The sequence below is a fragment of the Oratosquilla oratoria genome, chromosome 29 (assembly GCF_046742065.1).
Source record: "Oratosquilla oratoria isolate Oo_2021 chromosome 29, ASM4674206v1, whole genome shotgun sequence".
Lineage (NCBI taxonomy): Eukaryota > Metazoa > Arthropoda > Malacostraca > Stomatopoda > Squillidae > Oratosquilla > Oratosquilla oratoria.
In genome coordinates, this window is record NC_134805.1 from 39212365 (window position 1) to 39224864 (window position 12500).

The following is a 12500-nucleotide window of genomic DNA, read 5'->3' on the forward strand; positions in this document are numbered from 1 at the left end:
AGAAACGTGTATCCACACTGTACATTAATGTTCGGGTATCACAGGCTTCTGTGTCGTGATGCTATGTGTGATGCAACATGGAATACGTGCTGGACTCGTGATCGACAGCTATTACCTTCCCGGATAAGAGTTTAGTGCCCGTATTTTCTGATATGTGGGTAATGTTGTGATTTTACATATATACCACATACCCATCTCCGTGCTCAAAGGGGAACAGTAACGGCGTGCGGTATTGTGATGATTTTTAAGTCCTGAGCAGGAGTTCATATCCAGCGTGCCGGCCTATGTGTGTGTGTGTGTATGTACGTGTGTGCGTATACGTGTGTGTGTGTGTGTGTGTGTGTGCGCGCGTGTGTATGTGCGCGCGTGTGTGTGTGCGTGCGTGCGTGTGTGTATGTATGTACGTGTGTGTGTACGTGTGTGCATGTGTGTGCGTGTGTTTACGTGTGTGTGTATGTACGTTTGTATATATGTGTGTGTGCGTGTGTGTATGTGTGCGTATACGTGTGTGTGTGCGTGTGCGCGCGCGTGTGTGTGTGCGTGCGTGCATGTGTGTGCGTGTATGTACGTGTACGTGTGTGTATGTACGCGTGTATATGTGTGTGCGTGTATGTACGTGTGTGTGTATGTGTGTGTGTTTGTGTGCATGTGTGTGCGTGCGTGTATGTGTGTGTGTGTACGTGTGTGTATATGTGTTTATGTGTGTGTGTGTACGTGTGTGTGTGCGTGCGTGTATGTAAGTGTGTGTGTATATATGTGTGTATGTGCGTGTGTGTGCGTGCGTGTATGTACGTGTGTGTATATATGTATGTGTGTGTACGTGTGTGTATATGTGTTTGTGTGTGTGCGTGTATGTACGTGTGTATGTGTGTGCGTTTGTATGTACGTGTGTGTGTGTGTGTATGTATGTATGTATGTATGTACGTGTGTGTACGTATACATGTCTGTGTTTGTGTGTGTGTGCACGCGTGCATATACGTGTGTGTACACGTGTATGTACGTGTGTGTGTGTGTGTTTGTGTGTGTGTGAGTGTGTGTGCGTGAGTGTGTGATCTATGCACGTGGTTATACGTACTAAAATCAGTGCACTGTGTTGACACCTGCAGTCTCCTGGCGCCAACGTACTTTAGCGTGTGTATGTGTGTGTGTGTGTGTGCGGCGCCACAGGCAGCAAGGTTGTTCTGTTACGTCACAATGTCATTGACCTTCCAAGGCGCGCGCGCGGTGGAGGTGGCGATGGCGGTGGGGGAGCGGGTGGTGTGTGTATGTGTGTGTGTGTGTGTGTGTGTGTGTGTGTGTGTGTGTGTGTGTGTGTGTTTCGTGCCTCTGGGTGCACCGCCCCCAGCACCCCCTTCGCTCGACACGTCACACAATTTTCACTTTCTTTGGAAGTATTTCCTTGTCTCTCTTTCTTTCTCTCTCTCTCCCTCCCTCTCTCTCTCTTCATATACATCGCTGTGTCGCCATAGACACTACTCGGGCTGCTACCGACGCAATATTAGATATATAATCGGAAATATTATAAACACCTGGAGATCTACTGGCACCACCGAAGCCTGGGGACACTATCAAAGCATTGTTGCACCATCATAACACCACCATCGAGCCAAAGCTAATCAACGCACCCAACCTTTCACCATTTTTGCACAAGATTGAGGCGGATCAAGTGGACCAGGGAGAGCCACTCGTAGTCCACCTCTCCGTATCCACTTCCTTCCTTCATTTCCGGAGGTGGAGGTGGAGGTGGATGGGCTTTTGTTCCCTTTAATGTTGGGGGAGTCTCCTTCATTCCTTTATCTTAATCATCATCTCTTTCGCCATCACCCGCTGTCATCATCTTCGTCGTCGTCGTTACAATTACTGTCATTGTCGTCGTTTCTCAGTGTCGTTGATTATTGTTCTCGTCATCATCACCATCATCATCAGTATCATCATCTTCACCGTCGCCTTCATCACCATAACCATCATCATCATTGTCCCTATCATCATCATCATCATCATCATCATCAGTATTATCGTCGTCGTCGTCATTACCATAATCATCATCATTATTGTCCCCATTATCATCATCATCATCATCATAATCATCACAATCATCATCATTATCATCGTCGTCAGCGTCATAATCATAATCATTATTGTCACCATTAGCACTGTGATAGTGATTGTAGCGTACAGTACCATCATTATCGTCATCACCGCTTTTTCATCTATATGTATGTGTATATATATACATATATATATACATATATATATATACATATACATATATATATATATTACAAAGGATTACAAAGGCGGAGCATGCCGACAGGAGACCTTTTGATCCATATCTAGGTCGGATGCAAAAAAAAAAATATATATATATATATATATATATATATATATATATATATATATATATATTTATTTATTCCTCCGAGGAGGCGAGCCCTGTTCACATTAGCGTTTTCAAACGCGGAAACCGCGGCGGTACCGCACAGTCAAGGAAAAAATGTGCTGTTGTGCGAATGCCTCCATTGATTACATTGTAAGTGAATCGCGGCGGTTCAGACCGCTAGTGTGAACAGGGTCTAAGGGTTAATCTATGTAGAACCAACCGCGAAAAGGGAGGAGGGTTTTTCCCTTAGCTGAATAAAAACGCCTGGTGTCAGCCAAAGTACACAGATACGCACACACGCACACACACGATGGAAAACGTGAAACGATTAAGGTATTAAATACTTATACAACGTACACTTACAAGGACCTGATGTGTTTTGCAAATTCGCGAGATGTGTCATTTTCATTGTATGCAAATCAGACACATGACTTTAAATATTGCCAGGTAAACAAACTTATTCCGTGTCTTATCCATGACATATACGTTGTATTGTGTTATTGTGTTACGTGTATGAATATTTGTGTATGTGTATATAATATATATATATATATATATATATATATATATATATATATATATATATATATATTTACATATACACTGAATGGTTCCCAGTGATCAATAAATATCTTTTTTTCAACCACAAATCTCTTGATAGCGTATTGGTTTACGCCAGTGTAACTTTGTTACGGGTTAGTTGGGTTCGAATCCTCGGCTCGTCCACGTTTCAATTTCCAACGGATGCCTCCTTCGACCGACTCTCAGTCTCGTTTGCGATGGTATGGAATTAAAAGTGTTATGTGTTTGAAAAAAATATATGAACATATATATACATACATATTCATAAAGAAAGTGCCTTATTTTACGGTTTCTAAAATGTACCTAACATTATTCCTTATGTAGTTTTAACCAACTCTACACTAGGTATACTTTGTACGTTTAGGTGAGGTTTGTAGTTTAACATCTTAACCCACTTTGTTCTAGTTAACCCCAGGCGACTTAATCTAGTTTAAGGAAGGATTTCAGGGTTAAGTAGCTTGGTCAAGTCAACTTTGAGTAGCTCACTTTACATATTTTATTCTGGTGATAGGAAGACTTCTATAGCGCTCGGGTTAGGGGCTAATGTGCTGAATATTTCTGTAAAAATAAGGGTTGTTTTATTCACTTATCGAATATGAAAATGCACTTTACTGCATTTGTGTTCAATGTAACTTAAAAAAAGAAAATTGTATTCAATGTTTACATGGCTGATTTCGTATGCAGTGCACGTTCTGGTAGTATTGTGTGTTGGATGTCTATTTATGATTGGTCTTACAAAAGGAACATATGAAGAGAATCATTCATGATCATGCGCCAATTTGCGTTTCTCTTGTAATATTATTAGCTTTGTGGTCTTGTAGTCTTATTGTGAGGAGGTAGAAATTTCATTATTGGTGTTGTTATGGTTATCATTGTCATTATTATTGTTATTATGATTATTGTTATCGTTACAATTATTATTATTATCATTATTATTATCATTATTAATATTATCATTATCATTATTATTATTATTGTGATGTACATACAACACACACACACACACACACACACACACACACACACACACATACAATGGAAATAAGCTTACATGCTTTTTTGTGTTATCCTCGGCAATTGTAATTGCTATTTCGAACTGTGTTCTTTTCATTATCTGCATTTCATGTATTTGATTCATTGCCAAATAAAATTATATATATATATATTTATATATATGTATATATATATATATGTATAATATATATATGTATAATATATATATGTATATATATATGTATATGTATATATATATACATATATGTATGTGTATATATATATATGTATATATATATATATCTTTATGTCTATATATATATATATATATATATATATATATATATATATATATATATACGTGTGTGTGTGCGCGCGCGCGCCAAAGAGCAGTACAGTACAATGTCCTTCCCGTTTCGCACGTCGAGGGCAAAGTTCCAGTCGAGGTTCCAGGCGAAATTCCTGGTGAAATTCGAGGCTAAATTCGGTTCACCTGAGAGGATGCGTGCTCACGAAAGCTACATTGTAGATAATAAGGGTGGTGAGAGACTTTCGAAGAACCAAAGAGATTTTTTATTTCTATTTATTTATTTATTAATCTAAGATTTCGCGTAAAAAGAGTAATTTCGTGAACTGTGTATTGAATGTAGAAAACATCCTGGATGCCTTAGCATATTATTATTGTTATTATTATTACCATCATTATTATTGTTATTATTATTATTATTATTATTTTATTATTACTATTATTATTATTATTTTTAATTATATTATCATTATCAACGAAAAGTCACTGTGGGAATCGAAGAGTAGTACTGGATTCGAACCCCCATACAAAGTCCATCTGTCATTGCTATTGTAGTAATACATGTATGTTAATTGCTTATAATGGGTCCTGTTTGATTACTTTAGTATGTTTAGGAAACAGATAGATTCCACATCGTGAGTGTGGATGATCTGAGGTTGATGTACAGATGACTGTCACCTGTCTCAGCTATCCAAGCACACAAGGCAAAGGTGATTTTTTTAGTCTTCAGTCTTACTATAGTCTGTAGTACTATAGAACTATAAGGCTAACGTGATGGCTTTGATCGATCCTAAGCGTCTTCAGTCTTACGGATCTCACTATAGTCAATAGTACTATAGATCTATAGTGATATAGAACTATTGAAATATAGTACTATATAACTATAGCAGTGTAGTCTATGATACTTAGGCTTCCCCTAATCAGAAACTTTTTGACTGATTTGAGTGCTCAAAACATACCCAAAGAGAGAACAGAATTTATTAGAAATTTTGTTATAAAATCACTAAACAAGTTAGAGATGGACAGGACTGCAAAACCGGATATTTTTTTATGCAAAAGTATAAAAAAAATAGTGAAAGTTTTAATTAATAGTACACAAGCATCGTTGTTTAACAAATGACTTGAAAGCTGAATTTAAAATGTCCACAGAATTGGACTTTTTTTTTTTTTAGTTTCTAATCTCAATAGTAAAGTGCATTTGTTAGATTTCAGAGAAGCAAGGTAAAGTGCCTACGCCAGGAGACGCTGAGTAGCTGCGGCCGAAGCCGTCACCTTTGCCGTTAGGCGCTGTGGAGACTGTTGGGGCAGGAAACATACAGTCACTGATTGGAATCGGAGAGGAGTGCGGGATTCGAACCTACATCTAAGCTAGTGCGAGAACAGCACGCTTCCGATGACGCCAACAGCGTATCATAAGTTGGAGAGAAGATATGAATCTATGAAATATCACAAGTGATTTATTTTATATAAATTATATTACATAATTATGGTGAAAAACAACAACCAATGGATAAAATTCAATTTTCCAAATAAAGTGTATTATTTAAGAATATAAGAATGAGGGAGACTGCAAGAGACCATAAGGCCTACACTAGGCAGTTCCATGTCCCTTACCACCTATCCTCCCCGTCCATAAAGTTATCTAACCTTCCTTTAAAACAACCGATAGTTTCAGCGCTCAGTACATGATTACGAACTTTATTCCATTCGTTAACCACTCTATTGGTAAACCAGTTTTTACCGGTTTCCTTCTTAGATAAAAAAAATTGCCCAATTTAGATCCATTACAAAGACGATTTGGAAATGAGAGTGATATGCATTAGTGAGAGTTAGGAATTGGAGTTCCTGGAGAGTCCTATCCATGAGATCGATGAGGAGATGGTTCTTGGGGAGGTCGAAGTGGGAGTTCGTGGAGGCGAGCCATGTTCCTCGAAGACCTTTTGGTCCATATCCTGTGATGTAACAGATTCATCGATCGCAGGTTATATGTTATGGGTTCTGAACTTTTCGCCTCCCACAGTACCAAACGTGTTTGGCTTCTTCTCTTTCTCTCTCTCTCTCTTTCTTTCTTTCTTTCTTTCTGTTTTGCTTTGTGGCAGGTTTTTATTGTTGGTCCAATATATGTATATACACAGTGCACGTACGAATAATTATAGTTCTTATAAAAAAAAAATCCGAGAAAGAATTCCAAAAAGTGGGTGTTGAAATACGGTGTATGATCGCCTAAGATTTTTTTTTTTTTTTTTTTTTTTTTTTTTTTTTTTTTTATGTTTTACAAGTTTTCCTGATAGTCTGAAGTGTCTTTCCGGGGAAGCGGGACAAGCACCGACCACAAGGCAATAAGGGTCAATCCTTTATTTAAAAAAAAATCACCACACCGTATTGAAAGTTACACTGAATTGTTAAAATATTTACAGTCCCTGACAGAATAGCTCATTCGACATCGACACAAAATTTCGTCTGACTGTCTATTGGGCTAAACCGAATGCCGTGGTCGGTTAACTGTGGGCTGCGGGTTTCCTGCAAGAGAGACCTGAGCAACGGATTGATTGATTGATGGATCGTCAAATCATGATTTACGAGTAACAGAAATGGTTGAGGGAAGGCAAATATATTTTTAGAGACACGGGTTGACGTGTGTGTGTGAAAGAGAGAGAGAGAGAGAGAGAGATAGAGAGAATGCTTCTCTGTATGTAACCCCCTCCTTTCTATTTGCGTTGCCGTTATATTCCTTTCTTTCTCCTTCCTCCATCACTGACAGAAAGGATACGCAACGAAGTATAGCACGATATATACTACGTAAATGTATATAATATATATATATATATAATATATATATATATATAATGTGTGTGTGTGTGTGTGTGTGTGTGTGTGTGTGTGTGTGTCATGTTGTCTTTCACGTAAACGTGTACGTATTGCGTTGGAATGATAAGCAAGTTCTGTACCTGAGTCTTTGAGTTGTAAATACAGTTGAAGGGAAATGTATTTCGTTGCTGGTAACATGGTACTCAAATAGTTAATCTTTGCGGTTATTGTTCATTTATTTCCCTATTTACTTCTTTGTTTGATTATTTCTTCATTTGGTTATGCCTCTGTTTATCTATTTATTTATTCGTTTATATATTCATTTGATAATTGATCTATTCATTTGATTATTTATAGCTTGATATGTTTATTTCATCCAAGGTTTTTCTCCTCAAAGTTGAGAGAGAGAGAGAGAGAGAGAGAGAGAGAGAGAGAGAGAGAGAGAGAGAGAAAGAGAAAGAGAGAGAGAGAAAGTAGAATGTATACTGTAGCCGTTGACATTATGTTGATCGCTCGCCTTGTGTGTATTGGAGGCAGATGCCACAGGGAACAAGTCGATGGCATTGCCATTGATTGGTCAATATTTTCCGAAACAGGTGTCTCTGTTCATAGCACTTGCTCAGATGTTCTGCTCACGTACTTAATAGGACATCTGTGCGCATTGAAATTGCTATATATTTCTATCTATCTATATGCCAAAGGCACCTTAATAACGGGTACATTTTTTTTTTTTTTTTACAGTTGTTGAAGTTTTGACATTCATTGCATGTTTACAGGCACGAAACTATCAGGGAAATTAACGCATGTGAACAATATGTGTTTAATTGTATCTACCTAATTGTATTAACTTAATTGTAGGTTTAAGCGAAAGCTATTGCATCTTCCCCTTTCAACAGACTTACATGATGCGCCGTTTTGATCAGTCATAAGTAACCTGATTTGACCGAAAACCTGCGCGCGGAGCTCAGTCAGTAACTCTCCCTCTATATACTCCATCCACACTCGAAGCTTTCGCTTTCATCAATCACATTATAAAAGTTTGTGAGAAAGTGGACGCGGCGGTCAGTGAAAGCCACGACATGACGTCATATCGTGTAAGAACCGAAACTTTGTTGAGTTCAAATATTAAGCCAAGTCGCAATTTTTAAGTCTGTTATTTCAAACACTTCATTTGCAATCGCGATAATGATAATAATAAAAAAAATCAGTATTGTTTCGTCTTCGCAAAAAATAAAAACAAAATATCTTTGCTATTAACTAACAAAAATGAAATCAAGTGAAATGGATCTAAAATTCACATCAAGAGTGAGTATTAGGAGCATAATTGGGTATTGCTTCATTCAAGTAACTACTGGGGCGGGGTTGATTAGGGCGGAGTGGTTACACTAAATACAGAGTGACAGCATGGAGTCGAGCTGCTCCGGCTTGATGCAGAAGTCACTTTCTCTTTCGACTTTCTCTCCTTTCCCTGGATATCAGCCACATGTGTATCAGCCTAGAGCGCATGCGTGCATGACTGCCCCCCTTTTGTTCTTTCATATGCAAACACGTAACGTGCGGGTCATATGTTCACGTAGTTTTGTTGCTGCGGCCGAAAGCGACGAGTAGATGTTCAAATTCTTGTGATATTTACCCGTGACCCCTACACCCTTGCTTGTAGGGGCCACACAATTATGACCAGCCATGATAATTATAGGTTTATCAACTTAAATAATAGTGTTACACTGACAATATACAATTTGTGCTCATTTTAGAACAAGACTAATTTGAGTTAATATGCATTATGGATGGAATGGCGCTGTACCTGTAGCGGCCAGTCCTTGTCGCTTTGAAGGCTACAAACTTCTTGTTGTTCCTTGTAGCGTGGCGTGGTGGAAAGAGCGTCAAGTGGAAGTGTCAGTGACGATAGTGTATATGTTTATGCACATGCATATGCAAATACTTATCATGCACTGTAAAGTGAACAAACTTTGCTTAAATCATTATGGAAGAAAGTGTACAAAGCGGAGCAAGAGTCGAAGGCTCGAAACAGGCGAGACGAGTTTCTCGCGTTTCTTTGTACTGACTGAATTGTTATTTTCATGAACTAGATGATGTTATTTATTCTCTCTCTCTCACTCGCTCTCTCTTGCTTTCTCGTTGTCTCTCTCTCTCTCTCTCTCTCTCTCTCTCTCTCTCTCTCCACACATGACTGGGGGTTCTTAAACCGACAGAAAAAGGAGTAAAAGCGTCAATAAAATGAAAACTCACTAGTCAAGAATCGATTCTCAGCAGTGACTGTTTTGTTACTTGCCCCAACAGTCCCCAAAGCACATAATAGGGCAAAGGCGACGGCTTCGGCCGTAGCTACTCAGCGCCTCCTGGCGTGCGCTCCCCACCACCTGTAGACTTCGTGAATATTTGAAAATTACGGATCCGCTATTCAGGAAGGCAATTCTTCGCCAAGTTGAGAAAAATGGTGAATAATGTGGACAGGAAATGGCTACAGGAAGCCGCAATGGCTACAGAATAATGAGGGTGGTTGCTCTGCAAACCGCAGTGCGCAGAATTGCCTCTGCCATTAATGTATTCTATGTAGAGAATGGATGCTCACCGGCCGAGCGGGTTAGGGCGTCGTTACTTGCGGCGAAGGTCGAAGGGACGGAGGTTCGAACCCTGCCACCGGCGAAGTTGAACCAAATGCATGGTTAATTAGATTCCACGCTACAAAGTCCCCTGTAAGGGGCACCGTCCTAGCCTCCTGATAGGAGGAGTTTGTGACGTTAAACTATATAATTATATAGAGAATGACGTACCGCATTGTATAGCCTTTATACAGAGCGCCAAGCGATTTTATTCATAATTTTAAGAAAGATTATCTCATCAGACCAGTTCGTCACTTGATTACGTAATGAAATCACCCACCACTTTCTGAGGAATGATATGGATCTGGGGTGGGCAACCTTTTTAAGTGTGGGTGCCAAAACCAGCCAGATCTTTGATACAATTTTTTCTCGCATGTCGGAGTAAAATTACACACACACACACACACAATCATATATATATATATATATATATGTGTGTGTGTGTGTGTGTGTGTGTGTGTGTGTGTGTGTGTGTGTGTGTGTGTGTATGTGTGTGTCCCCAATCCACCGCCCAGCGCAGCATGCGGTTACCAATGGTCATACAAAAGAAGTTGGAGATTTATTAGTTATTTGTTTTAAGGTGAGCTCTGGGTTTCGCGTGCCGGAAAAAAGTCGTTAGTGTGCCAGGTTTTGCACGCGTGCCAAAGGTTGCCCACCCGTGATGTAGAGTGTGTCGCGTCACTGTAGGGTTCTAATGTTGTTATTCGAACCAAATGCGGGTTGAGGACTTTGTCGCCAGAGCGTCCTTGGTTCCTACGAAGAGGCGCATAAAGTTACGAAGTCTTATGTAACAGAGCTCGAAGTCCAAGAAGATGAGCAACCGCACAACATGTAAGCTCCCCCCCCTCCCTCTCTCTCTCTCTCTCTCTCTCTCTCTCTCTCTTGGACAATCTCTCTTTATCTCTGGGACATTCTTTACCTACCTATCTCAGACACTTTCTATCTCTTTATATCTCTGACATTATCTATCATGGAGTCTCTCTTTATTTCTTGGACATTCTCTCTCCTTCTCTCTCTCTGTCTCTCTCTCTCTCTCTCTCTCTCACACACACACACACACACACACACACACACACACACACACACACACACACACACACACCTTTCATCCAGCACGACATTGACCAAATGGTCTCCTTGAAGTATGTCACTATGTAAAAGGGATCTCAGACGTACTTCCTTGCAATACTGTGTACATCCAGATCCCAAAGATCGACGACACCATTCTTGTGCCTTTTGCGCTGATAGATATCGTATGGATCGGTGCTTCCTTGCAGTGTTGCAAAAGAAACAAGTCAATTTTTTTATCGAAATATTGTCAAAACAATGTTGCAAATATGCCAAATAATGTTTATATTGCTGAAATATGTAGTTTCTATCTCAGCTCATCTGTTGTGCAATATTGCAAACATTCGACGCAAAAAACTGACGGAGTTTGGAAAATTGACAGAAAAGAAGCGTTGGATTGCAATGATGGAAAAGAGAGAGTTTTATTGTCGTTGTAATCGTTAGGAACCCACCTTCGAGCTTAAGACTATGACTACATCAAGTGTCGGACATCCATGAAGATCGTATGACCACATGTAATGACTTACTGGATTGGATGGATGGAATGACTTACTGGATTGGCTAGATGGATGGATGTCACGGATGCTGCCCACACATTCAATCAACTCTCTGCGACGCTGTGGCGTGTTCGGTTTGGACCCGTGAGCACAAAGGAAGATGGCAGTGATTGCCATGTGTCCCAGCTGTCTTTATGTAACATAAGAATGTGGATTCCTGTTTTAGCTACAGATAGTGTATTCCCGGTTATGGTGCTTGTCCGTTGTTCTTGTCAATATCGTTATTGTTATCATTAGTATTATTTTCATTATTATTATTATTATTATTATTATTATTATTATTAATGTTATGATTGTTATTATCATTGTTATTATTATTATTATTATTATTATTTTTTTTTTATTATTATCATCATCAATCATACGGTTATCATTATTACTACAGACATTCTGTATTCATTATTATCATTATTATTATTGTCATTGTTATTATCATTGTTGTTGTCATATTTGTATCCTTATTATCATTAGTAGTAGTAGTATCAAAGGGATCACCAGAGAGAATGAATCGACTATGTTAATGTTAATCCTGCTTACGAAGACGCTCACCCATCAGAATAAAATCCTATGGGGTACGTAGTAAGAGAGAGAAAGAAAGAGAGAAAGAGAGAGAGAGAGAGAACAAATATCCGAAAACACAAATTCTCAAACTACGTAGTTATTTCAACGCCTTCCACACGTGATTCAAGCTGACTGAGCAAGTGGGATGATGGAGGTGGTAGGGGTGAGGGGAGGGGGAAGGGGGAGGAAGGAGAGGTGGTGGGGGGATGAGGGGGGAAGGGTGGAAGGGGGCGTGACGGTTCTTCGCAGTTGTAAACAACTTCTCCTGAAGACTGTGTGTTTGTGTTTGTTGGTGGTTCCCGGTTCTTCCGAGTTCGGTAGTTCTCTCGGTTCTCCCTCGGTTCTTTCTCGGTTCTACTGAGACTGGACAGTTCGCTGTGATTCTTTCACGCTGTAGGATTGAGGTCCGCTTTCTGTGGTTATGCTCGTAAGATTACTGATGTATTGCTTTGGTCTGATGTTGTTGTTGTTATTATTATTATCACTTATTATTACTATTATTATTGTTATTATTATTATATTATTATCACTGTTATTATTACTGTCATTATTATTAATTATTATTATGTGTGTGTGTAATTGTGTGTGTATGCATACACACAGTAAAAGGACAAGATGGG

General features: G+C 39.2%; 1 long non-coding RNA gene across 1 annotated transcript in view; it reads left to right on the top strand.

Annotated features, from left to right (window-relative positions):
* The window catches only part of LOC143040731 (uncharacterized), a 172364-nt gene that overhangs the window by 86277 nt on the left and 73587 nt on the right, over positions 1-12500 (top strand). The window lies entirely within an intron of this gene.